We start from the raw sequence: 26,215 nt of genomic DNA, 5'->3' as shown, positions 1-26,215 counted from the left end.
ATTAGTTTGCTGGCAAGATTAAAATTCTTCAGTCAGTAGTTTCGATCAAGTAAAACGCAAATTCCTTTGATAATCAGATAACCTTCATATTAAATTATGTCTTTTCACATTAGAGCTGCTATTAGGAACTTACAATATTTTTTTTAATCTCTTCAGTTTGTTTTGACTAAATTGCCAAAAAACACCAGTTCTCGGCATCCTCTATTAGTCCATTTGCATAAACTGATCATGTATTTACGTTTTTAATTGAAAGAAGACCCTTGATTTTTTGAAAAAAAAAGGATTTTTGGAAAATAAATATTAATATATTCGAGAGCATTAAGAGCATGTTTGCTGTTGTACCGTTCATCAGCTCACGTCTAATATTGTTTAATAATACGTTTCAACAATTTAACTGTTTTTTTAAATATTTTTCCGCTTCCAATGATTTTATGTTAGTTTATGCTTGCAAGAAATTTTCTTTAGCAACAGCTTCGGATTTTGCGAATGCAGTAGGTAGTCAGGTAATACCTCTATTATTGATCTGGGAAAGACCTTAACGATTGTGATGGGATTTTGACCAGCTCTGTGCTTGTCATCGTCAAGGCTTAAGAAGAGCACGACGGAAAACATTGGGAGTTTGACCGGTTCCGTTATCTCGCTCTTTTGAGACGATAATTTATCGTTGGTTAAAGAATCTGATCCCTCAGAAACAGTCGAAAGTGGGACAGAAATGTCGATTATTTCGGATCTGAAGGTTCTGTTGTGTTTTTCAATGAGATCATTGAACTGTTTCAGTTAAAGGTTCAGACCGTCCAAAAACAAAAAATGCTCCAAAAATGTCGATTATTTCGGATCTCAAGCTTCTATTGTGTTTTTCTATGTCCTCATGCTACCTTTAGAGCATTCTGTTCATGTTTTTCCAATTTTTATTCTTTGATTTCGTGGTTTGTTTTGATGAGAAAGGGAAAAACCCCATCACATTACAACATTTGCTGTCGAAGTCTATAAAAAATATCCCATTATCAAGTTATTTTCTGGAACACATCTGTCTTATTGGAAATAGATCAGTGATGATTAATCGTATCCTATGGTCGAGGTGAATTGAATTTAAAGCATAGGATCGATACCTTTGTGTGTAAAATACATTTCTGAGAACTGTTTCTCGCGATTGCTACCACATTCTTCCCGGCATTTTCTGATTATTTTCTCAAGGCTTCCACAGTTAATGGAAGGTTCTTCCGGAAACAAATAATGCTGCGTAGTTTGTTGCGGCCAATAAGCCAAAAGATAGCGAGCGATTAATGTAACGCAGGTATAATAATGGGTTTACTTAGCGTAAATACACATTTTCGGAAAGCAAACCTAAATGAAAATGATGCCACCTTTTCAGAAAGCAACGAATCAGACCAGGTATTGTCTTTTTTAAAGCATTGTGATTATTTTCGACGTAATTTCGTCAAATGAATTCGGTGACTGAAAATTATCATGTCTGAAATCAAAACAACATAAGTGAAAAGTAAATACCAAGATGGTGTTCAAGCCCAGAATCGGTTCTTTTCGGAGATTCAAACCAACTGGTTCAGGGAAGTAAACATGCGATATTTTCGAATGTAATGTTCGTTTCACATTTATGATGAACGATGGTTTTACTTGTCTCATGCACTCATGTTCAACACTCAACCAAATTTTAACACAAAGGCATTTTGCGTTTAATTCCTGCATCGCCTGCTCAATACTGATCAGCGTGTAGAAAAAAACTTGGCATTTTCAGTAAAATGTGTTGTAGAAATTGTAAAAAGTAAGTTCCAATTATCGAGCTGAAATAGCTAAATAGAAATTTGTGGCCTACCGCACGATGCATGATGATGCAGTTCTTGCAGCAGAAGCAGCATCTCTGCAGTATCGAATCTCGATGGTGGCCGCATTCCTGCTGGGCGCGGAGGTGACGGGACGTGCGGGCGGATTGTTTGTGTCCATCGGAGGCCTCGGGGGCATTCCTCAATGGCTGAAGAATGTCCGGCGACACCGTCCGCTCCATGTTGCCAAATTTTACATCTAACTTACAAACTCGTTAATATCAAACCTTTACAGTTTGCCAAACGGTGAAGGAACTTCATTCCTTCCACTCAATATAAGTATGTGAAGAGAGTTGAGAATTGCAGAATGACGGTGATAGAGAGTTAATAACGGTAGAAACAAAGCCATCTGAGAGTACAAATTTTTGTTCAGTTGACCGTTACTAACGGAAACAGTTGAGTACAATAGTTAAAAAAGATGCGAAACTGAAACTTTATTTCAGAATCAAGAACCTAAGAATGAATAAATTGATAAAACAGGTTGAACTCGCGAAGAAAACCTGGATATGTCGTCCATCGCATAAGTCTAGACAGCTTCTTCTAAAAACGTATACGGTTAAAGTGATACTTCTGAAGTTTTTCGCAATTGTTCATGGACTAATACTATAATAATCTCATCAAAATACTTGAAGTAAAGTAGTAAACCTGTTCTGATAAAAGGGAGCTTAAAGGCAGGCACTTGAAAATGAGTCTGCTAATCAATAAAGTTTTCTTAATGGCAGTAGACACGACGCACTTTTCCCCAACTTATTAGCAAATAAATTGGGACAAGAAATAGAGGCGCTAATAAGAAGATCAATTTCTGAACTGAACATTTGATGCAAATCAACAACTGTCCAGTGTAGTCAGCTTTTTGGATGGTTTCGATTTTTGCAAGCTGATCAATTTAGGAGAATTTCAATTGTGATCTCAATTGACTGCAGGTTCGTTCATGCTAAGAACGAGTTTCATATCTTGTTTTCATCAGCTAGGTAGTTCTTATATGCATTATGTTCCAGATATTTTGCATTTTGTAGCTTTCCAACGTTCGTTTTAACAGTGATTTTTGCATCATCAGAATGTGCTCCGTGGAATTGGGCGACTGTCTAAGCTGCTAATTAAGAAACAGATTATCCAATACATGGTTATTGCTATTCTTAGTATTTTATTGATTGCTGATATCTTGTGTTGCTTCCGCTGCGTATGTCTGCGTGCTATTAGGGAAGTTCCATATACTTACCACGTTTCCTGATTTTTTTGCAAATTGATTTTTATTCTATGCATCTTGTTCATTGCTTTCTTTTACAAGCTTTTTCTTTGTGTTTCAGATTTGACATTTAAAGAATGTTTTCTTGTTTATTCATCAATTAGATCTGTGCGTTTTATGTAGAAGATTCTACTTTTACTATGCGTTGATAGCCGATACCATGTTCTGCTTGGTCAATGGCTTCGGTTACATGGAAGCGAAACTTTTTGTAGATTTTTATAAGTTTGTGATCGATTGCATTTGCCTTTTCATGATCTTTTTCTAACTATTTCAATAGTGAGATTGTACTTTGCACTTTAACAAGTTCGATTGAAATTTGATTTGTTCGTGGAGCTTACTTTTGCTGATATTTCCACATTTTCTCTGATATTATCTTCCGAATTTGTCGCGTGCTTCGTCGTAATCACAAATCATCTTCGTAATTAAAATAATTTCCCTTGCAGTTCTTTCAACTCAATTTCCCCATACATCCGAAGACAGATAGTAAAACCAAATCGACATTTAAAGAATCAAAAGTAATAACAGAACAATTCTCGATATTGGTGCAAAACTGTTTAAGGTGGGGCAGGGAACAACGACAGTTCTGCTCTTGTTTGCCTTCGGTTAATGCAGTTGATAGTCGTTTCTTTGAGAGCGAAGCCATTGATCTAAAGCGACATTATGAAAACATATTTTGTTTTGTTGCTGATAAATTCTTGGCAACCTCGCAAGAATCGCATTGCACTAGCAAGGACACCGTTGCAGGTTCAAGGCGAAAATGCTACGAGATGTTTCATTGCAAATCCGAAGAAAATCCAAACGAAGATTCTATTACATTTCGATACTGGCGGTCAAATCATGATCACGCAATTCCATTTTTTCAGTCACTGGCTTTAACAAGGAAACGATCTTCAGTTGTACCGACCGAGACCCGACAGTGCAATATCAATTGGTTCTGCGGTGTTTTTTTTGGCTTTTTGAAACTTTTCACGCCCGGCTTTTTTATGGTACGCCTATGCATCGGTCGTAAATTTCCTAGGACTTTCGACTTTCCAATAAAAATGCCGAGCCTCAACGGCTTCCAAGTAAAAAGCTCAATGGGTGCGTGTGTTTTTGTCCGTTTCATCCTGCAGTGCTCGTAAACTACAATGTTATTTGAATAAGACCGTGTACCGACTGCATACACTTACATGTAACGGTTTTTCACATTGTTTGGATGTTTTTCATATAACAGCACTAAATGCCCAGAAATGTGATCTCAATATGCGGCAGGAATTTATTTCACCTGAACAAAATCATTCAGAAGTCGGCTGAAATGCGGTCGATATAGTTTGGTTTGTGGTAACCGAAGGAGTTGCATCAAAAGATTTTTTTCTTTGGGGTTCTTGAAGAACAATAATAGACCTGATGAATCCGGATCTGTGTGTTGTTTCACCGTACCATTAGAACGTTTCTTGATACGTACCTGCGATCAACATACTTATTTGTTTACTGCGTTCTTAAGGCCTTTTTAGGAAGCATTCCCCGGAATGTAGACCATCAGATAGCAAGCGCGACCGTTCAAAAGCCTTTTTAAAAAATCGAAACTGTCCTGGATTTTCGTCCGATTGACAAATATTTATTGAAAAAATATTTACTGTCAATACGATCATTACAACAAATACTAATTGTAAATAAGCGCGATATTGACACGAAGGATGACAGGGCGTTTGTGATAAGACCGAGTATTTGATACCGAGCGTCAATATGGACTTCCTGTTGTTGTTGAAAAAATGTCTGCAGCAGGTTATTGTTGAGATGATATTGCGCAAAAGGGTTCACAAAGCCGGATCGTCCGTAAACAAGCCGAACCAATTTTAATTAAATCAGACAACCATCATGTTTTTTTAATGTACCAAAATTAATACATCAAACAATTTATCGAAATGAGACTTTTATACATTATAATTCCGATTTTATTTAACCTCCGTTCTTATTTGGTACGAGATGGCGCTAGGCTGAAGAGTGTGAAGAGAACCATTTTACGGTTCCATTGACCACATTTAGTCAGGGTTTCGGTCGGTCTCCACGCTGAATCAAACCGCGATATGGATTTTTGTTATTTCCTATGAACTGGAGGGTAGACTTTTATGGGTAGTTGTTCCATTTAAAGCAATCATCGTACATATTTTTAAAAAGCATCGAAGAATCCCCGAACTCCTTGGGATTTTTCACAAAATTGCAGTGTTTATTGATAAAACGATAAATATTGAAATAATCATTTGCATTCCAATGTGTACACTATAATTAAAACCTGTTGGAAAGGTGGCATTCCAAAGCAGTCAATTTTAGTTAAAGCCGTTGACAGAAATATTAAAACGAAAAATATGCTGTTCTAATTCCAAGTATTTCAAGGCAAATGATATCTTTATTAGAAGCTATCTTTAGTTCACATGTGTTTATACATAAAAAAATAAGTGCATTGATTAGCTGATATTATTTCGAATTCCCTTTCCAACCAAACGGGAATTAGCTGATGATTTAATGGAATTCCTCTTGAATAGTTCTCTATGGGGTTTTTCCAAATAATATTCAAGACTTTTATCTACTTACTACAAGCTGGAATGTGTTTTCTTCTCATTTTAGTCCTATTGTTAGAAACTTTAGATTGCAGCCTGAAAGAAATGTTGATCTAGTTTGACTAACAACCTCAGTCGTTTTAATATCGAGCAGAACACACATTTAATAAGGCTGTTGTTTTATCCACTTGTGTTGAACGTGTGAAGAGACAAATTTCACCCCGTTTGTTGTGTTTATTTTGCTGAAATTTGCACTTTCAACCTTCTGTATCTAGAAAACGAAACGATTTTCTAAATTTATTCTGTTGAAATCTGACTCACGCATACTAATCTTATTTGCGACCTAAAGGGAGCTTCGGTGTTTAAAGTAAACTCACTGGGGTCTTTCTTTAAGCTAACTGAGTGAAATTTAGTGTCACGCAAGTAGCCATTTGCCAACACTCGATTCATCGGGAAAAACAAAACCCTAGAAAACATTTTAAATGGAAATGACACCAATTCTTTTTGCATGTCGTTTGCAAACCGTCCTTTGACGTAATTAATGCGTAAAACCTTTAAACAACGTAAACATTTAATTACGTCGCTTAAAACCGTGTAACGATTGAAATATTTTCATGACCAAACTCTTACCTTGGTGGAATTGTGCAGTTATGTCGTTCTAATTTCATTTTTTATCTTGTTTTTTTGAAATTATCTGCAACAAATCGCTGAGAAATTTTTGAACTGTTGTTGAAGCACCAAAAAAATCGTGCGTAGGTATAAAATGCGAAATTCAAAATAATGTTTGAATAGTACATGAATGGTAAATATAGTGAGTTTAGACATTATTTTAATGAATGAAATACTAAGTTTAGAAGGAGAAAGATTTACCTATTTTCATAAGCACTTTCCTGCTTAGGAGATAGCGATAGAATATTTTTACGTGAATATAATTGCGTTGTTTGTTAACTATAAAAGTTAACAGTAAATCTGCATTTGTCACACTGATTTCAGGGTTTAATTTGTTTTCTAATCTACAGTCCAAATTTGTCTTTATTGGCATCAAATCACGTCTTTGATCAATTAATTATACAGGAATAAATAATAATGTCGGTTGTGTATTTTTAACAATCACACTTGTGTTTCTTCTTCAAGTTCAAAATATTCTGTGACACTTATAGTCATTAAATCTGATATCATACATCACTTTACCGTTTCACCGCTTTTGCCTTCCGATTACATATTGACGTGGGAACATGTCAAAGTAGTTCCTGGAATCACATTTAAAAATGAACTCGCAGATAACATTACATCAGTTTAGTAAAACAGTAATTTTTCGCGAGAACATGCAAATCGCGATAACAGCGGTTTCCACATGCTAATCAAATCAGGAACTTACCGCACTATAAATTTAACATTTTTGGTTTCGAATGCTATAATATCTCCGTTTTAAAGGAGATCCTTGAGGTCATAGGAGGTCCTTGAGGTTACATTGCACTCCTTTGATCAGTAATTTCGTTTGTCTTTTGCATGGATGCATCGTTAATGCTTGCCAGATTAAGTTAGATTGTAATTATGGTTTTAGTTTTTTCTATTTGAATTAAAAATATGGAAAGTATGATTCGAAACATGGATACGCCACTGCAAGATAAGATTAAGTATATTCTAATGCAGTCAACGGCTTGAAAAAGCGGATAAGTAATATGTAAACAATGAGGCACGTGCGAGGTTCATCTTTCTCTCTAGGTTCAACGATTTTTCGGAATGTCTCTTTGTCAGCGATAATGGTTTTCCTGGCAATTGCCGTACCAGCAAAACTGTTTTTTAAAATTATGTCCATGCAATGGTTGCAGTTGAATGGTAATACAGTAGGTACAGATTATACTAAAACTTCTTATGCAATTTTTCTTGATTTTTTGGTCGGAATTTTATACAAGCAGTGGTTTAAAAACATCCAATTCTTACAAATTCGTCTCATCGTCCCTTTGGTTGTCTTTGGAGTTCAGAAGTCACATTTTCAGTTTTTCTCCCAATTTGCTTTAAATGAAGACCGTTTTCATTATCAAAATAGAGGGCTTTCCAACTCTTCCTCAATTTTTCTCTCAACAAGGGAGTGAAAACGGAGTAATGTTGCGTTCACCTTAAAATTAAAATTTTCTATTTTTTTCAATCGAAAAATGTCCGTAATATTGTTCGGTTAATTCAATGATTTAAGCTTTCGAGGCCATTGTTTGAAGTTGGTGAAATTTTCACGCTAATTTCAGGCTGAACCCAGCTGATGAGAGCTAATAGGCTCGAAACCGGTTCTGGGGGTGTGTGAGGAGTATTTCAAAAGCTCATGCCGGCTCTGCTGATGCCGAAAGCTTTTCATTGTCCAAACTGATCATGTTTCATCTATTGAGTAAACTGCAATATATTATCTCACTCTAATGTGTGCCTGAAAAGTCCAATTATAAATAAAATAAAACATATTCAAGTAAACGTAATGAGTCTCTGACTATGCGCAAAAGAATATTTTTTGCAAAAGATTGTCCTGGCGTTGATCACAGTGACACAATTCATGATTTTGATCAACAGCATATAAAGTTGAAAACGCCGAACACCATACACAAAATCCTGAAGACTTTTATCTGTAAATTGTGAGACCTTTCCCACGGTGATCAGTCTGCATAAATGCTACGTTGCCGCGCTTGTTTTTTATGCATTTTTAAATCACTGGATCAACCTTTCATGACAATACAGAATACAGAGCGATTCCTGATGGTTTAAAAATTCGTAAAAAGTGACGTCTTTTTGTATTCCATGCATTGTTATTTTTTTTATTTCCACATCATCGATTTCTGAAGTCGTTTCTTTCAAAGTTAAATAAAATTGAAGCGTTTAATTCAATTATGAGAGATATGGAAGCACATGTTTAGTGCCCGTTCAATAATAACTTCAGGCTGTAACTGATTTAATACCAGGCCCTATTTCCATTTTATAAAATAAGAATCCAATTGTGCCAAGCGTAAGAAGTGCACAAATAACGACAGGCACAAACCTTATGTGGTAGTGCCAGTAGGGGCAGCCCCAAAGAAAAATGACCTACTTGAAACAAGAGAATGCTCTGATTACATCTAAGTGAGAATGAGACCGTAATAAAAGGATACAGCTAATGTGGGCCGAATGTTGATTGCGCTGCTTGAAACGAGTTTTCAGAAGTATCATCTTTTTAGTTAACTAAGCAGCTATCGGAAAGTTTGCGAAGTAAATTATTGTCACGGCGCAATTTAAGAATTGCTCCTATCTAACATTATTTAAGGAATGTTAATGAGAATGCATTGGTTTGAATGACTCTTTCGCTGATAGCCTCATCCATAATAGATTAATCAGCAGGCAAAAATGCGCCAATTGCCAAATGATTATTGATGAATCATGTGAACAAAACCGTCAATGAGCACAATCTTTTCCGAGCATTTTCGCCACATCGGCATTGTTTAGCTCTGTGTGGGTCGTCAATGAAATATTCCCTGTCAAGACCTAATGTACACTTCCTTTAGCTTATGAAATTTACAATGCTTCTCTCGTCGTTCTATGAATGGGAATTACTATCTAAAGTTTATCAAGGTCAAACGATAGTAACACCACAGACCGCATGCTGTAGCCGTGGGTTATTCACCATTGAAAAACTGAGGAATGATATCTAACGGACATCGTTTTATCGAATTTAACGATGTCGGTATTTGAGATTGATAATCGAGCCCAAAATGTTTTCATTATTCAGATATTTCCCGTTTAATCAACCAGCTACTTAAAAACCTTTAAATCATCAGCGTTAAATGCAATTCTATTGATTGCTTCAAGCATAGTACAGCTGAGTTGCTTTGAAGCTTCAACTTCTTCATATCATTTTGGAACCGGTTTGAAAATCGGAACTCTTGACTGATGATATGGACAAAGAGCATCAGCATAAGCTAAATATATTTTCTTTTTTCAGGTAAGCCGGTTAATTAGTTCTATGCAATACCAGATTTCGGTAAGTCAAAGATCAATATGTCAAATTGTCTGTTCTCTTGTGCGACATTACACATTTTGCTTTTGCCACAATTAATCCTAAAGCTGAGTAGATCAGTTCTATATGGCTGAGGCTGTTTTCTCTCAATTTTTTTTATTTGGGATTTAATGTATTTATTTATATAATTTAATTTAATGCACCTAAAGGGCATTTGACGGCACATTTAGGCTCAAGTGAGAGGAAAATTCCAATTAGTAAGGAAATGAATGCCTAAAAACGAATTTATTAATAAATTGTTAAACAAGTGAATGCAAATCTGTAAAAATTCTCACTTGCTTCTTTAAAGCTTGGTTTTTGTAATTTTTACTGGTTGCTGAGGCGAGCAAACCATTTGTGAACATGCAATTCACACTCGTGTTTGCAACACCTCAGGAATAATTTTATTGAATTCATTTCGATAATTTTTATTTGGACATTTACATTTTATTTTATGTCATATTGACTTAATTTTATTTGAATATTAGGTTTTTAACGTTGTTTGAAATACATGTTACATTATTAAAATTAATATGTATAATGTAATTTAAACTAGAATAGAGGATACATTCTGGTCACGCTTTTTCCGAAAATTGTAAATTTGAAATCGTGGAAAATTTTCAAATAAATCTGAATTTTACCAGGAACACGCAATAAGCTTTTTAAAGTTTTGCAAATAAATACTTGTTGGTTATGTTCTATGTTGTATAGAATATAGAGCGTCATATTTGGTTCACTTTTAAAATGTTTTATACATTTTCAAATCGACTATTTTAGGCATTTTAAATATTTAAACTGTGCATTTTGTCCCCACTTTATCTTGATAGGTTGCGGAACTAGAGCACAGAACATAATGTGCGTCAAGGTAAGTTTTTAGGAATGTTAGTAGGATAAGTAATAGAAACTGCTTTCTTGTACATGTTCAAAATTTTACAAATTACATTTGCTTACGGCCTGTTTGAAATGCGTTTTGAAGCCGACGACTTAGTCCTCAATAGATCATTTAATCTTCCAAGATATGGTCAGATACTAGGAGAGTAAAAAACTGGATTTATGTCCAACAATTCGTTTTTTATTAGTCTGGTTCTTCACGTATTAAAGATATTTTATGTATCTGAATTTTGGGTTTTTCTTATTTTTCTTAGTAGTTTTATTTTAAAAGAAGCATATACTGAGTGGCCGTTTGAAACAGACCCAGTCTGGAGCTCCGAAGAGAAATTATGATAAAAAAACAGAATTAAACTGCCCCTATCTGTAACCCTTTAAGCACGGGGTGTGCTCAACCTTCAAATTTTGTTAATTTAAGATTTGATAGCTGAACACCTCCTTGCTTAGAGACTTGCAGATAGGGGCAGTTTAATTCGAGAAAAATGAGTTCCTTCCCTTGAAAAAAAAAATCCTCAAAAACGTATACCTAAAGGGTTTTTCATAAATTCTCTTACGGGCTCAAAACGGTGTCTGTTTCGTTTGCCAACGGCCACCCTGCCCCCGGAATACCGGATAAGCAATGTTGGCTCAGTTTAAAGGCCGTTCATGACTAATTGAATGGAAAATATCTAAACTTCACACTTACCTACATTGCCGCAATGACCAAAAATGAATTATTGCAATTAAATAATTGGATCATGAGGCACTGGAAATTTGGGTCCTGCCAGTGCTCTATAATTTCAGCTAGGAAATTGCCCGATTTTGGATTAGAAAGCCAGCTTTTAAGCTCTCGTTTGTCGTAAGAAAAATTGGTCTTTTGGCCAAAAAATCAGTTATTTATATTGTCTCTTTTGATTTGAGAGAATGTGCGCCTTGCCGCATCTCATTATACGCTGCATCTTTGGTGGGTTGTCTTTTTTTCGTTTTCCGATCGGCTCACATCATTGATGCCGGCGGTGGCGTCAAACCAGCATCCTTCCTTTCGCCCAAAGTACACAAACAATAATTTCGAACCGATTATCCCATCTCCGAAAAAATTCCATCGCCTGAAAACGAGAGATATTCTCGCGGGTCGCCGCTCTATTATTAAGCGCGGAGTCCGAAAGGAGCCCCGAAACCGATCGGCGGCAGCCCCTTTTTCTTTTTCTTCTTCCTCTTGTCGATTACCGTTTATCACGTTCCGGAGCGACATTTTGGCGGATTGGAAATCGATCGATAAGTTACTATACAGAGAGTGGCAGAACATGGGTAATTGACACTAAAGTGTTCCCAATCATTTTGCAAAGGGCACCTGGATGAACAATTGACAATTGGATAGCTCAGCTACTTCCGGGAACCGGAACAGTGAGTGAATAGACCGCATCTTCAGTTTCGTTTTAGTGCCGGGCTGGACGTCAAAAGCTAACAATTAACGCAAAGTCGCGTGTGTATTTGATTCAATCACTGACTAGAAAAAACCTTGTTTGATTAAGTGCGAAAAAAAGTTTCGCTTTGCCATTTAAAGTGGAAAATTATGTTAACGAAGGGTTTACTTCTTTCCAGGGGCAAATAACAGCAACAGGTGTGGGTTTTTTCTTTCGCTTCGGGAGCTTTTTGCAGAAGCAACTATTTCATATGCATATTTTCGTGATAAAAAGGGCGCCAGCAATTAAGATACCGATTTCTTTTTTAAGATGAAAGGCAGGCAGTGTTAAATTTTGCAGTAAAATGTCTCAAAATCAGTAGTACTGTTTGTGCGTCTATGTATGGGTGAGAGTTCAAAAGCTTGAGCCTGTCAATTTTTTTTGCGTAAATGCAATTTTTGATACCAAATTTATTTGTACATGGTGGTCCGAAAAGACGTTACGACCAACAACTTTATTTTTTCAAATGAAAGCACCTGCTTTTTAATTCAATTTTACATTTTTCCACAGCTGAATGTCGACATTACTTCTGGGACTCACTCACTCACTGGGGGAATAAATAAACTGGAGGAATTCCGTTCGTCTATCAATTTGTGTGAAATTCTACCTTTAGTTTCTAGGTTGTTTTCTGCTGCCTGCAGACAGGGTGAGCCAAAATTAGGTTGCATTTCCTACGACCAACAATCGTACAAAAACTGTTTACATCCGTAATCGATTGGTTTTCGCGATACAGATATTTTAAATGTTCTTGTAGTTTTTTTGTTTACGTTTCTTGTAATTTGCTTAATCCTTGCCGTTTTATTTACCAGAAAACTTCCTTTTAACATCGAGCCCTGATATGAGATGCAAACATTCTTGTGAACATTAAAAACTTGCAGAGATGCAAACATTCTTGTAAACAGATTTCTTTATATTTCTTAAAGTTTCTCTGGAGTTGTTTTACCAACATCCCGCTATTTTTCCCGTTGGCTATCGGGGCCTTCCTCGCTCGATTAGAAAACATTGATTGTTTTATTAGTTTGTTACTTGTTGTTGTTGTTCCTGTCCCTGTACTTCAGTGGCGTGTTGTCGGTTTCTTTCAGTCCATGCAGCGGCGGCCGCATTCCACGGCTTGGAATGCGACCGTGCGATCCGCGTTTCCGAGAACTGACCAGTGACCACCGACCTGCCTTCTTCTTCTTCGTTCGAAGCCCGCCCGACCAAAAGAGCTTTGGCCCCCGTCTGTTTTGACGACTCTGCGGAAAAACTAGAGATGAAACGTTTTCAGAATAATGAAATTTTTATTTCAACTTCTTTCAAGGCACAGAATTCCCTAGTTTATAAGCTCCTGTATGAGTTGTTGTCGCAAATCGAGTGTATCTGGTTCATTAACATTGCTAATTGATTTTTGGCTTACCTCTCATTTTTTATGCTTAATGTGTAAGATGGATCTTCTAAGGGTAATTTTAGCGAAAAAAAGGTATGTTTAATTCGTATGAAGGATCTTGGCACCAAGCGACCAAGGAAACACTTTAATTGAAAGAATCTTGCTGTCGCGAAAACGCAAAAGAATAGTTTTTCTTTCGAGAAATATATTTAGTTCAATCAAAGTGCACTTTGAAAGCCCACAGAGTTTCCTATCATTTCTCGGTTTTATTTTGCCAAAAGTGTTAAAACTTCAAGTTGCTCTGGCTTTAGCCCACATGAAACTAGAAGGGCGTTTTTTCTGAGTATTGAATAAATAAACTTTCTCGTCCAATATATTCTCTTCATATCCGCAACATTTTTCGCAAGATAACTCTTTAGAAATTGAATTGAGAAAAAATTGGAATTCATATTCAGCAAATTTCTAGATCTAAATGCTCAAAGTTTTCAGCATTCCGTCTGGTTGTTTCTCAGAAAATCCAATTCAACTGAAGAAAATGCTAATTTATGTTGATTAAAATATCGGATGCAAAAAACTAATAATCAGATTGTGTTTATTGTAAGAAAACATCTCTACATAATGGTTGTTCCTTAACTGGGGATGCTTGACCCAAACTTTGAAACGGACGTTTCAAAGTTATTAACCGCCCAAGTGCAGACAGCGAACATTGACAAACTTCTTCCGCTTTTTCGGTAATCTGCTGCAAGAATCTAAACTTTCAAAATTGAACCAATCCCACCCTGGCGCGTCTTCTGCATTAGAAGTTGGACTTTGAACTCCGAAAAGCAAAGGACGATGTCTTCATATATGTACCTGGATTACCAGGAATCTTACCCAAAAGCTCCATTAACTTCCTAAAGACCCAGGTAGAAATTTGGGATTTATTGACCTCTCGTTCTATTTAAATGTGTTTCAAGAGTCTGAATAAAAGATACTTAATTGAATGAGAGGAATGATCTCGCTTCTCGGAATCAGTGTTGCTTGATTTGTTCCCCTACTAGGACAGGTATAACTTGAGGATCAATGCAAAAGTATCTAGAAAGGATTTTTATTGAAAACCGACATGGAAGTTTGTTTGGGAATTTTGAAAAACTGCTCGATGTTTTCGTTAATTTGTAATTTTATCCCGGTTTGAGGTAAAAAAATAATTTTCTCATTCCATTTCATGCAACAATGTTTATTCCAATCAATCGACTTCATTTAAGTGCATTCCACTGTGCGCATTATTTTGTATATCTCCCTTGTATATGAATAATCAAAGGAATCGTTTATTAATGAACAAGTTCATGAATTAAATATCCTGGAAACAGTTGCAAATGTATTTTTGCCTTTTATCTTGCTTTATCATACTCCAAAAACTGATGTTCTCGGTCGCTGACGTAAATACGTTCGCGATGACCGTTTCGAAAGACGGTCCGGTATTATTAATAACAGTTTCGAGCAATTCACGTTCACAACAGCAATTCTTGGAAATGTAAAAGGTTAATTTTTGCACAAAGCTAATAAACGAATGCAGATTGGGTTTCACAAAAAACACCGTGTCTTGCTTGTGAAGGTCGGGGACATTTGGATTAAGTTTTTGAGATTTTCAACTTCAGACAATAACAGCGCTAAGTATATGAATGTTTTCAATAGTGGCTTGTTTTTTTGGTTTCTTAAATTATTTTCTGATGCTTCAGAGTTATTTTTCAACATCATGTAGGACTTCAAATGGTTCCTACAAGTATACATAATAATAATTATACATACTTGTGGCTAAACGAAAAAGGAAACAATTTTAAGAGTATTAAGAAATGCTAAGACACGCCACTTTTCATTGAGCATGTTTTCGGAATATGATGTAATTTCTATCTGCAATCTTTTTGCCAAGGTAGAGGCTCCACCCCCAGAATTGGGCTGCCACGGATTAATCGTACGATTTATTGCAGACTTAGGGCATCTTGGAAGTTATTGCCGATTGTGAAAATGTTTGGGTTATTTGATGTTTGCTAACTGTGCAAGGACGATGTTGGAAGCGATTGGCGAGGTAGTGACAAGGAAAAAAGCAATTAACGAACTATTAGACAAACTAAAGCAGAAAAGTATAGATTAAAGGCATAAAAATTCCTCTATCCAAAAATAATGGCGGCCTTCTCTAAACGATTAGTAGTTTCTAGGTATGGATTTAAAGCCAGATTGGTTTTCATTATATTGGTTGAAATTTTCGCTTTTATCGTAATCCTGTCTGGGAAAAACCGGTCCGGAAGTACAGTAATGATTTTTCTTATCAATTTCGTGACAGCTCTAGAGAGGTAACGAGCATTTTCCATTAAGAAATTGTAAGAGATTTTGCGAGAGAATTTGTAAGAGACATTGAAATCGACATTTTAGGAAAATATTCTCTCGGAAATGACACTGTGGCTCTTTAATCAACCTTTTTACTGGAAATTCGTCGCTATATCATATGCAAAAACTCGAACTATTACCTAGAATCCATATAGAAAATAGTCATACATTTTTTATGAGTCGCAGAATCCGACTACGATGACTGAGCATTTTCTATCTCGATCGAACACTCACTTGGCAATGTTCTAATTGAATCAGCAATAATTCATCATTTTTAAATGACAAATTATCGATGGACTGATATTATGTTAATCTGTTTACTTTGAGCTATTAGACCAACACGTTTCACTAATTCACTTCTACATACCTACTTTATATTCTATTTGAACGAAGAAATTAAAAAAGCTGTCGATTTGGAGTATTTTTTTCGGTTCTTTGACTCATGCCAAACTTCTATATAATTTAGTATCTACGTAAGCGACTCGAACATTAGTTGCAAATATTGAGGAAATTTGAAAAAGTCTAGCAATGCCACTCTTTACTAGAAAATATAAAAAATAAAATATAATTTATAACATCTCTTTTAGATTTCCGAGTCACCGGCGAATATGAACCGCGTTTTAAATAGTCGCATTCAATCCGTGTCATAATTAATGCACCGGTTTCATGTGCAAGATATATCATGTCGCATGCAAGACCCTGATTATTTTCATGAGTGATTAGTATATTCAATAAAGACGCAAAGTTAATGAATTGAGGTTATCATTATACCCTTATTTGATTGAATCAAATTAAAGACATTGTGACGATCATTGTTGTGCTACAATACAATAAAAACCGCTACATCTTTCGCTTCAATTAACGCAATTTTTCCTGCCTGAAGCAGATTTGGGTAGATAAATGCAGAGAAGGATTTTAAAAGCTTATCGTCTAAAATTATGTATTCGTCTGGAGGAAAGTTCGAAATCCAAGCGTTCAAAGGTGAAGTTAGTGCTGAAGAGAAATATGAGCGTAAATAAAGCCTAAACCAAACTTATTCGTGCTAGACCATTATGCATGACTAAACCAAACTAGACGATGACTGTAAAACTCTAATACTTAACTCGTTGACCGTTAGTGAATGAACTTTGGGACTCATTAGTGTCAGGGCATTTCCGACGTAATTAACTCGGGTCACTGCTTTTTTTTGTGACGCAATCGCTGTCTGAAGTGTCGTTATATTGCTGGATGCCTTTAATATACCGAAGTGTTTTTGCTCATTTCGATGGGCAATGGCATGTGTGTTTAACGCACTACTGTCCCCCTAGTCAAAACGAACTTTCCCATAATCAGCGCCGTGTGCGTAACAAATCCCACTTTTCACATTTTTTCGTACACAAAACAACAGTTTCATACTCATATCGCTGGCACCGTTCCACGATTCGGTGTGTGGGTGACGCGAAAACACAATCTGGAGTTCTGGACACATATTCTCGAACAATTACAGGTTCACGCAAATTACACTCAACTTTACAAGTCTGACCCACAAACCTCACATTTCAGTTTTGAGGTTTTGGCTAAATTATCGTGATGAAAAACCGCAACGAGGCTGGTTAAATCAGCAGCTATTGTGGCTGTGAATGATATTATTTGAGCATTTCCATTCTTAACGTCATTTTTCAACCGTTTAAGCCAAATCCACTAAGATTTAAGATTTATTCGTTAACTGACACAGAAACTTTGTGGCTTCCGTAAATATGTAAAATGAAACTATTAAAACGCTGATGGGAAAGTTATTACGTACGATGAGATCAATCCTTAATACATTTAATAGTAAGCACTGGATTTGAGGATGAAATTGCTAAAATGGGCTTAAATAAGTATCATCATCATCATGATCATGATTAAATCGGCAATCTCGTCCACAGGATACACGTTTTTCCAACCGGTCTGCACTTTTCAGACATACAAGTGCATGAAAATAAGTGTCTTTCGTGGCTTGAAAATTCAAAAAATTCCCAGTAACGCTGAAACCGACAAAAGTGAACATTCAGTTTTTTTAAAGATTAACTGAAACTCATAGATAATAGATATATCCTATTTTCCTCAAAAAAACATCATGGAAAATCTGGCAAGAACCATTTTTCAAAAACTTGATTCTTCGCACTCTTTATTCGGAAATTATTTAATGGAAAAAGTCATCCAGGGACAATGAAAGGATGATAAACGATAAACGGAGATAATGGCAATGAAGTTAATATAAGAATACTAGAGGCTCAATTTGAAAAGTCGTCTTCCATGAAGCGCCTAAAGGAAATTACAAATTCACACAAGCCAAAGCAAAGAAGATAAATTCTAATAAATAATAAAACTATGAGGGGAGAAGAAATTAATGACTGGCGCATAAAACAACAGGAAATTATATAAAAACGGCAGTTAAAGAAAACAACTTCTCATGCAAATGAATCTAACTGAGAATAAAGATATCCACATTGTGATAATAAATGAAGCGTACTTAAAAGAAACTATCAATATACAAGGTGTTTCAATTTTATATCCGGGAAACGGTGATAATACACTGCACGGAAATCAGTAGAAACTTTCATATAAAATATATAGAGAGTGTGCCACTTAGAAATTTTATTTTGTTTTGACTTTCTGACTCAGCAGTTTTGAACATTTTTACCTAAATGTATTTCAGTGATTCACAATGTTTCCGACTAAATGAGTGGTATTTAAACTTCTGGTAAGAAAACAGATAAGAAACCAGAGAGTTTCTAAATTGAAAATCGAATTTAAAAAACTGTTGTTAAAATTCAGTGGCGCTCCACAAAAAAACGTTTGGGGTGTACACACCAATAAAGTATTGAGCTGGGAAATGTGTATAGTCAATTAAAATAAATTAAAAATGTAGATTTATTGGCGGGGGACAATTGTTATTATAATCGGAAGACTTGAAGAATCTGAACTTCCAGTCATTTTTTCTGTTGAGTAAAACTCTTGGTTCTTCACAAAATGTACTTTCTCACGTCAATTGCCTTCATTTTTAATAATTGTTAATTGTTTTATTATGTTCACCTTTTGAAAGTTGAAGTTGTTAAACAGTTACATGTTTTGTTGCACTGAAATTAGTCTGCACATGAAAATAATGGGTACTTCTCACACTTTGCATGCATTTGAGTCTGAAAAATTGTGCACGCTGTCCGAAAGTTGTTGTGTCTGTAAAGTGGCGGCCACCGACGACTGGGGGACACTTACGAAAATAACAGCAGATGTATGTATGCGATAAGCAGCGAAAATAATTCCAGACAATATTAATAATACATCATCAGCGTCGCAGTATCCAATCCTTCTTTGGGTAACGAATCGTAAAAGTATCATATTGAAAAAAGTTTGCCTTTTCGAGACATTGACATTCATGCGTCGAAAGAACTCTTACGAAGAAAAGTATTTAATCCAATCCTCACAGTCGGCTTGCTGTTATTAATTTTGCGAAAACTCAACTTTTTTTAAGCGAAAACCGATAATTGCTTCAAGTGCAGCTGAAGACAGCACATCGAATTGAGTTCATCTCGCCCTAAATCGGCACTATTGTCTTTGAGGATCAGTGTCAAGTTGTAATTTGTACTTGTAACTTCGAAATTTCGTATGATTAAGTCGAGAGTCGCTTCTTATGGGTTTCTAGATCCTAATATTTGACAATCCATGCAGATTGTTTTACTGGAAATTGACTCTTCTTTTGAATCCTTCTGCTTTTACAGACTTTGCATGAGTGTGCAACAAATCCAACAACTTGCCGTAACATTGCTAGCTAGGCATATGGCTAGTGAATGCTCGAAATATCCGAATTCCACCTCTGTTCAATTTGCAAGGCGCTTTCTTAAATGTCTTTCCATATTAAGTAAATTGCGTCGTTTGTTTTTGATAGCTTCCGCGATTTCTTGTAATGTTTTCTTCATTTGTAGACTCATTGAAACGCCCACAGGCTCTCAATCTGTATTTTTTGGCTGCTCAACAAATTACCAGAACAATGTCTATTAGACCTCATTATATTGGTAATTTTCTTAGATTCAGTGGTCAATTTCAATCCACAGGTATTTTGGATTCTTTTTCTCTGTAGTCATCAAATGCTTTTTCCAATCATCCGCAATGCTAAATGACACGTTCAGGACTTATATTAAATCCACCAGCTAAGAACTTCCTTTTCCTAGTGCCTCCATGAAATTAGTTCACAATTGTATAGTGGAAGAAGGCGAGCGTGCAATGTTGATAATGCTAAAACAACTTAATTGCCATCAAAATGAGCAGAACCGGGACCACCCGGAATGCTCACAAACCAGGTTTTTACTTCTTCAGGCTTCTATGCTGTGTTTTCTCCACTTTGATTCCATTTCGTGAAGCTGTGGTTTGCATCAAGTGGGTTTCTAATTGCAAAGTGCCATTTCTAATAACAGTTTTACCTTTGGTATTTATTGGAATTTGCCAAGGTGATGCAAAAACTAAATTTTCATTTCCCCATTGAAACTGGCTTTGGAAAAAGTGCAATTCTATGTTGAATTATTCAATATCCAGCTTGGATGTGTGATGTAACAAAATGGGGAATCTGGGTTAGACGAAATGCATAAATATCTGAATTTTGAAGTGAAAATCGGTGGCCAAATCGTCTATTCTATTGGAAAATTCTTGGGCCCGGTGGCGGCATCGTTGGCGGCGGCACGCCCGGTTCGACGACCTCTGCAAACGCGTCTTTTCCTTTTGCTCTATGCCGCATCCAGAGGGTACTCATGCACTCAAAGGAAGAGGGATGCTAGAGGGAGCGCTGAAATTCGAGGCATAATTCATGTTATGTGGTCGGCTATTGATACTGAAAGAGCGATGGACGGGATAAGTAAGACTGAAAATGCACAGAGATAAGGTTGTGAATGGTAATTGAACATTTAAGTGTCGGATTTGGTCGCGTTAAGCATTTTGAGGACAAGTTGCATTAAAATGATACATGTTTTGTGTCTTTTCATGTTAGATAACATGCTTGTGCTGGCGTCGTTGACACAGTCTGGTAATCGGTAAACCCGAAAACCGAACATTTTGGTATGTGGGAAGTCGTATCGAAAAAATGCTTTTTTGCATTTCCGAAGACTTTGTGAATATTAAAGCGCGTCTAATAAAAAGGAAGCAGCTTTTGCCTAAACATTTTCTTATTGATTGAAGTTTGAATACATATTTGAAAAATTTAATACATTTAAGAACATCAGGAAATTTATAAATTGTCCTCTGAGTAAAAACAACAAAACTATGATTATTTAGTATTTTTGTTTTATGCAAATAGGTGTACCTAATTGCATCCTAATTCGTGTTTGTTAGTTCTGATCAAGTTTTTAAATAACAATTTTCGATCTTGTGCAAACTAAGGGTCGGTACTAAGGTTGGAGTAACTCGATTCTTAGAGAATTTTTGTCTCTCAAAAGATAAGTATCCATTGTTTTCCAATGCTCTTCTAACTCATCTAGTGCGTCGTTTCGCTGCAAACCGGCATAAGCTTCGTTATTATTGTGGCATCTGTTTTAACACCCTGTATGTAATCAATTTATTTTCAAAGATTTGAAACTTAGGTATTTGCTGCGTTTAACGGTTTTCGATTTTTGTGAATAATGAATTTATTAACAACTTCTTGGTATGGTCATGGCTTTTTGAGCACCTGCACACTTTATTTTTCTTTTCTGTTATATACAGGGTGATTCAAAGTTGGCGAAATTCCTTAGGGGTAATTCCAAGGGGTAATAGGGGCTCACTTATTGAGTAGGAGAAAAATATTGAAAATTGTTTTTTCGATCATTTCTAGAAGATTTTAACAGTTGAAAATCGAATTTCAACTTTGTTTTTAAACATTGGTAGCATATTGGAATACTTAAGCATTGAGAAAGAAAAATTACGATCTTTGCTTAAGAAAAAGCTACGAAGCAACAGGTATTTCCGCAATGTTAAGTAGGCAGATTACCTTGAAAAACATTGTTGCCGTTTTTTCACATAGTTTTTTGCAAATTTCTTAGTTTTTAATAACAATTAATTTTTTTTACTATTTTTTCTGTTCTGAAACATCGCCAGAGGAATGACGCCAATTTTGAATCACCCTGTATTTTCAAGAACCTACAGCTTCTGTGCTTCATATTTTTCGCCAACTATTTTCATTCGGGAAATTGTTGGTGAAATAAAGTGGACACACTCTTATGTATGAATAAAAGTGTATTGATAAATGATAAAGATTAACACAGTGCAAAAGTAGATTTCCGAACACGAAAACAATTCTGTATCAGCAGCGATTTGACGACGACTAACTAAAAAGGTTGCTCTCGATAAACAAAAAATTATGCTGCCTAAGCAATATGGCTTTGTGGTACACTCTGGTCCATAATATATATGGCTGAACTTATATTGATAATATTAAAAGCATTTTGATTATAGTCTTATTCTAACAGAAATAACCAAACGTATCCGGACATATCAGCTATACTGAATAAAAAGTCAAGTGGAGAAGGTTGCGCGTCTGTCGTGCTAATGCATCCAAATCTGCAACAGTGCAATTATTTGCGACTCAAAGGTATGCTGTTGCGGTTTTATCGAATATCCGATATTGAAGAGATCGGCATGGGTTAGTGCAATGTTAAAGAAATGTGGATTGGTTGGACTGTACGAAAACGAAGTGCGTTAGTGCATCGTCACTCGTCACATCTGTTTAAACTTATTTTAGAAAAGGCAGCGATCCGATCGGGTGGAACGACTTCCGGAGTAGCGGCTCGGACCGACAACGAATTTCGTCCGCCGCGATAAGGGCGATTAGTGAGTGCCTCTTTGTCAGTCTCTCTTTCTGCTCGCTGCCTACCCGCCAGCTCTTACCCCTGCGTTGTTTTGGGTCGGTGGAGGTTCGTCGGGCATCGCCCCGTCTCGGCGGCGTTCGCGTCTCGTCGCAAACAACCGACGTTTCTCTCTTTCAGTCGCCGCCGCACCGTGAGAAAGTCGAGAGGAGAGAGAGCTCTATCGATATTGAGAGGCCGCGTGAAGCTGCGGCGCAAAAACCCGCGAAAAATCGTTTTCTTGCCAATGTAAACGGCCTTACGACGCGAACGTTGCTTTCTAGAAGCGCTACGCAGTAGGCGGCGAGCGCTTTTCCAGTGTTTTCGTAAATTCGGTGAACAGTGCAGGCATTTATCGAACAGGATGTACCTCAAAGGTTTGACAAACTCTGGTGAACACGTGTGCGAACAGGACAAAACAGGATGCGTCGTCGGATTATTTCCGCTCGGGATTGGTCTCGGTGTGCGGAACGATCTCCTCGAGGTAAGACGCCACTTCATTTGTCTCGTTCATCCGATCATCCTCTTAATTCGGGACACAAAGAAAAAACTCAAATTTTCCAATTAAGAGGACCGTGAGAGACTTTTATCCGATGGAATGCGTGAGTCCCGTTACGGAGCGACCAAAACATTCCCCCCTTCTACCGCTCTCGGATCGTTGTCCCCCTTTAATTGCGCATTACTGGCATATTTGTCCCGATGCGAGGAAAAGAGAATGCACAAGTATGAGCACGTCTCTCTTTTTAACGATTACGATGATGGTGCATTTGTTTTATGTTACGCCGCGTCTACTACGCCATTCATTAACGGCTCCTTTTTTCTATCAGTTTATTCGTTACCAGGGTTGCTGTAAACGTACCTACTAGTTCTTTTCCAACTTTTCAGTCTTGGAGCATGTAACCTGCCTACTACGTATCAAATTACGCACCCCCAGCTGTAGATCATATTGCATCTGTGTTTGTGTCAACACCATTTTCCTGATCAATAATGCCATCTCAGACTGCCTTCAAGTTCACTCGTGTGATTCTATCGAATCAGAAGCGTATGTTCTGTTTGATATAATGTTGTTCATGTGCAGAATATGTGAGAGCTTTGAGTGGTTCGCTGTCGTCTTCCTTTTAGGGCCATTCTATTCCAGATAGGGTGAAAAGGTCTTCAATCAACCGAACTGTGTCAACTCATGTGTTTTCTAACCTTTATTTATTTTTAAATCATGTACCGTCACTAACAACTGATTGCCATAGCAATCTAGACGCATCACTCTGAAATGTCTACGATGTCATCGCAAAACGTAAACAAACAGTTACAGTTTTCAAAACTATTCGACATTTGTTTGTTTATAACCATAAATATTTAATTTCTCTTCTGAAACTGGATTCGTTGTGTTTTATAGTGATATGCAAGTATTTTAAAGGCGTGTATACAGAGTAATTTACAAACAGTCTGCGAAAGCAATAGATCTTATTAAAGTGAGCGTCTACACCCTGTATATGTTTTGATCTAGTCACATAGTTTGATATTGTTTCTGCCTTATGGTGGGCGTGATTTCGTTTGTAGAAATGGATTTAGTACTAGATTTACGATAAGGAATTTGTTTATATTCATACAAAATGCCATAAACAGCGTTGCCAACACGATTATGATCGTCACAGATGTAGGTCCAAAACAAACTGTTTATAACGCCGGTTAGCAATATACATATTACGTTTTTTCAACATTGCTGACTAATCAAAAACTCTATCTGTAGTAAACCGCCAACATTGTAATGACATGCAGACGCCTCATTTTTTGCCAGTTTTGACATCTATAGAATTTTGCGGATGTCTATGCAGGCTTAAGTTTGTCATTTATTTTCTCAGAAGCTGGAGGTTTACTTTCGGGTGTTTGTTTAGGGCAGCTATATGTACCTTCACAATTTTCGATTTTGAGTCATCATCAGGGTCTTTTTAAAATGTTCGTAATTTGCAATAGAATTTTCCCATTGTTCCTAAATTTTATAGAAGAGTACAGGGTTATCTTCAAATTTCAACAGCAACGTCATACTTCTCATATAGGACCTAACGTACCTACCGATAGATGAGAATATATTGGGAAGTAACTGATGGAAAGGTAATGTTTAGACTGATGGAAACCCGTAATATTAAATTTAACGTTCAGTTCATACCTAGTTTGATGTTTTTGCATCGTAATATGGAACTTTCCAGGTATGCCTGGTACGATACGCTGGGATGCAAATCAAATTAAACAACGATATGGTTTTCCATAAACATAAACGACAGATAAGGTCGACGCGTTGGACGATATTTTGCGTCGTTTTTTATGTTCGGGGTCGGGCTGCTATAATAGTCGTCAGCCGAGGCGATAATGATTTGCGAAACTGATAATTATTTGAAACGGCGGCTCATTAGCGCTTTGCCCAGGATATTTCTGAATGCGGTCCTGATTAATGGGTTTTAATGAAAGCTGAAGCCATGAAATATTAGTCGCACCGAAAATTAATCCGCTCTTATTAATGATCGGAGTAAGGTGCTTTTTGTTGTCCTTTCCACCGTGCTTCATCTACATGCACTTCACTCTCTATGGGAATTTTCTTATAATCCCATTCAGATGGGGACTTTGAACCTGAGAGGCAACTTTTTATTCATTAAGATTAGGCGGGATTGTACCCGATGTCTCTGAAGAGTCTAAAGCCTAGTGGACAATATGCGCCTTCAAGAAAACTAGTTGCAATGGGGCATTTGTTTATGTTTTCTTCTGTTCGGTGCTTGCGATTGCCTTTGTAATTTTTAAAATTATTATTGTTTTTTTATGGTGATTTTCACATTAAACTGTTTTTTGATGATCTGATGCTGTTGATAAGTGATGATAATGATTGCACAATACGACAAATGTTTATGGTAAACATTGGTTTTGTAAAAACCAGTTCATGTCGAAGGGCAGTAAAGGTCATTTCGGTTCATGGGAGTGCAGAAATATACTGAGTGTTTTTTGTATCAGAGACACTAAAGGCTTCAATAAGAAGTTTAATTTTTGGAAGGGGAAGATATGATTAATATATGTACTTAGGTGAAATAATGGCATATAATTGCATTGATTTTGAGTAAAGATGCTTGAAAAGCCATTACAGACTTTGAGGGTTGACTAATATCTCCTTACTCGGCACTTTTTCACTGCATTTATTGGATTCAGTAGCGTCTCAATGGACAGTAAAAAGGCGACACTTTAACCTGTTAATTTAAATTATTTTTGTGCTTTATCGACACTTTCTAAAAATAGTTACTCACACGCAAAAATAAGAGTCTACGTAAATAAGTCAGTGGTGTTTCTGTCTAGGCCATATAATCATCAACTACACCCAAAAACCAACATCTGAATATAAAAGTATCTCATTTCGAATTCAAAACGTTTGAGTGCTCTATTTTGTTGATATTGTGTGGACCACTTCTTTTTATTAGAAATTTCAGATAATGCATTTTTCGTTTTCATCATGCAAGAAACAGAACACCAGCATTTGACTATGGTTGAGCAAGGCTGATGCTGTGAATCCATCACTGGCCATCATGGAATGAAACACTTGGAACTTAACAATAACTCTTTAAGTATGCTCTCACGCTTCGTTAATATTTCCGGTAAAATGTCGCCAAGGTGAACACCAAAGCAGTGAAATAATGACTTTGTTTTGTGCCGCAAAGAATGCG

General features: G+C 36.5%; 1 protein-coding gene and 2 long non-coding RNA genes across 7 annotated transcripts in view; 1 reads left to right on the top strand and 2 right to left on the bottom strand.

The window, feature by feature from the left end:
• The window catches only part of LOC109538080 (serine/threonine-protein phosphatase 4 regulatory subunit 1), an 82,998-nt gene that overhangs the window by 27,115 nt on the left and 29,668 nt on the right, over positions 1 to 26,215 (top strand). The window contains exon 1 of one of the 5 annotated variants that reach the window (XM_019905131.2): positions 22,649 to 23,001. The exons of the other annotated variants lie outside the window; for them this stretch is intronic. The gene's annotated coding sequence lies outside the window, so the exon portion shown is untranslated. Of the gene's footprint in view, positions 1 to 22,648; positions 23,002 to 26,215 lie in introns of those variants that run through there. 5 annotated transcript variants of the gene reach the window in all.
• Positions 5,431 to 6,095, bottom strand: LOC125505410. The gene is made up of 2 exons (XR_007282150.1): positions 5,949 to 6,095; positions 5,431 to 5,892 (listed from the first exon to the last, which is right to left on the bottom strand). It is a non-coding gene; the product is annotated as an uncharacterized LOC125505410 (long non-coding RNA).
• LOC109538085 lies at positions 12,351 to 16,993 on the bottom strand. Its single transcript, XR_002171996.2, has 2 exons — positions 16,794 to 16,993; positions 12,351 to 13,195 (listed from the first exon to the last, which is right to left on the bottom strand). It is a non-coding gene; the product is annotated as an uncharacterized LOC109538085 (long non-coding RNA).

Source organism: Dendroctonus ponderosae, unplaced genomic scaffold (genome assembly GCF_020466585.1).
Source record: "Dendroctonus ponderosae isolate FM_Combo_2020 unplaced genomic scaffold, Dpon_F_20191213v2 Dpon_F_20191213_8, whole genome shotgun sequence".
NCBI classification, from domain to species: domain Eukaryota; kingdom Metazoa; phylum Arthropoda; class Insecta; order Coleoptera; family Curculionidae; genus Dendroctonus; species Dendroctonus ponderosae.
Note: the sequence above shows the minus strand (reverse complement) of the source record. Positions and strands in the feature narration are given on the sequence as shown.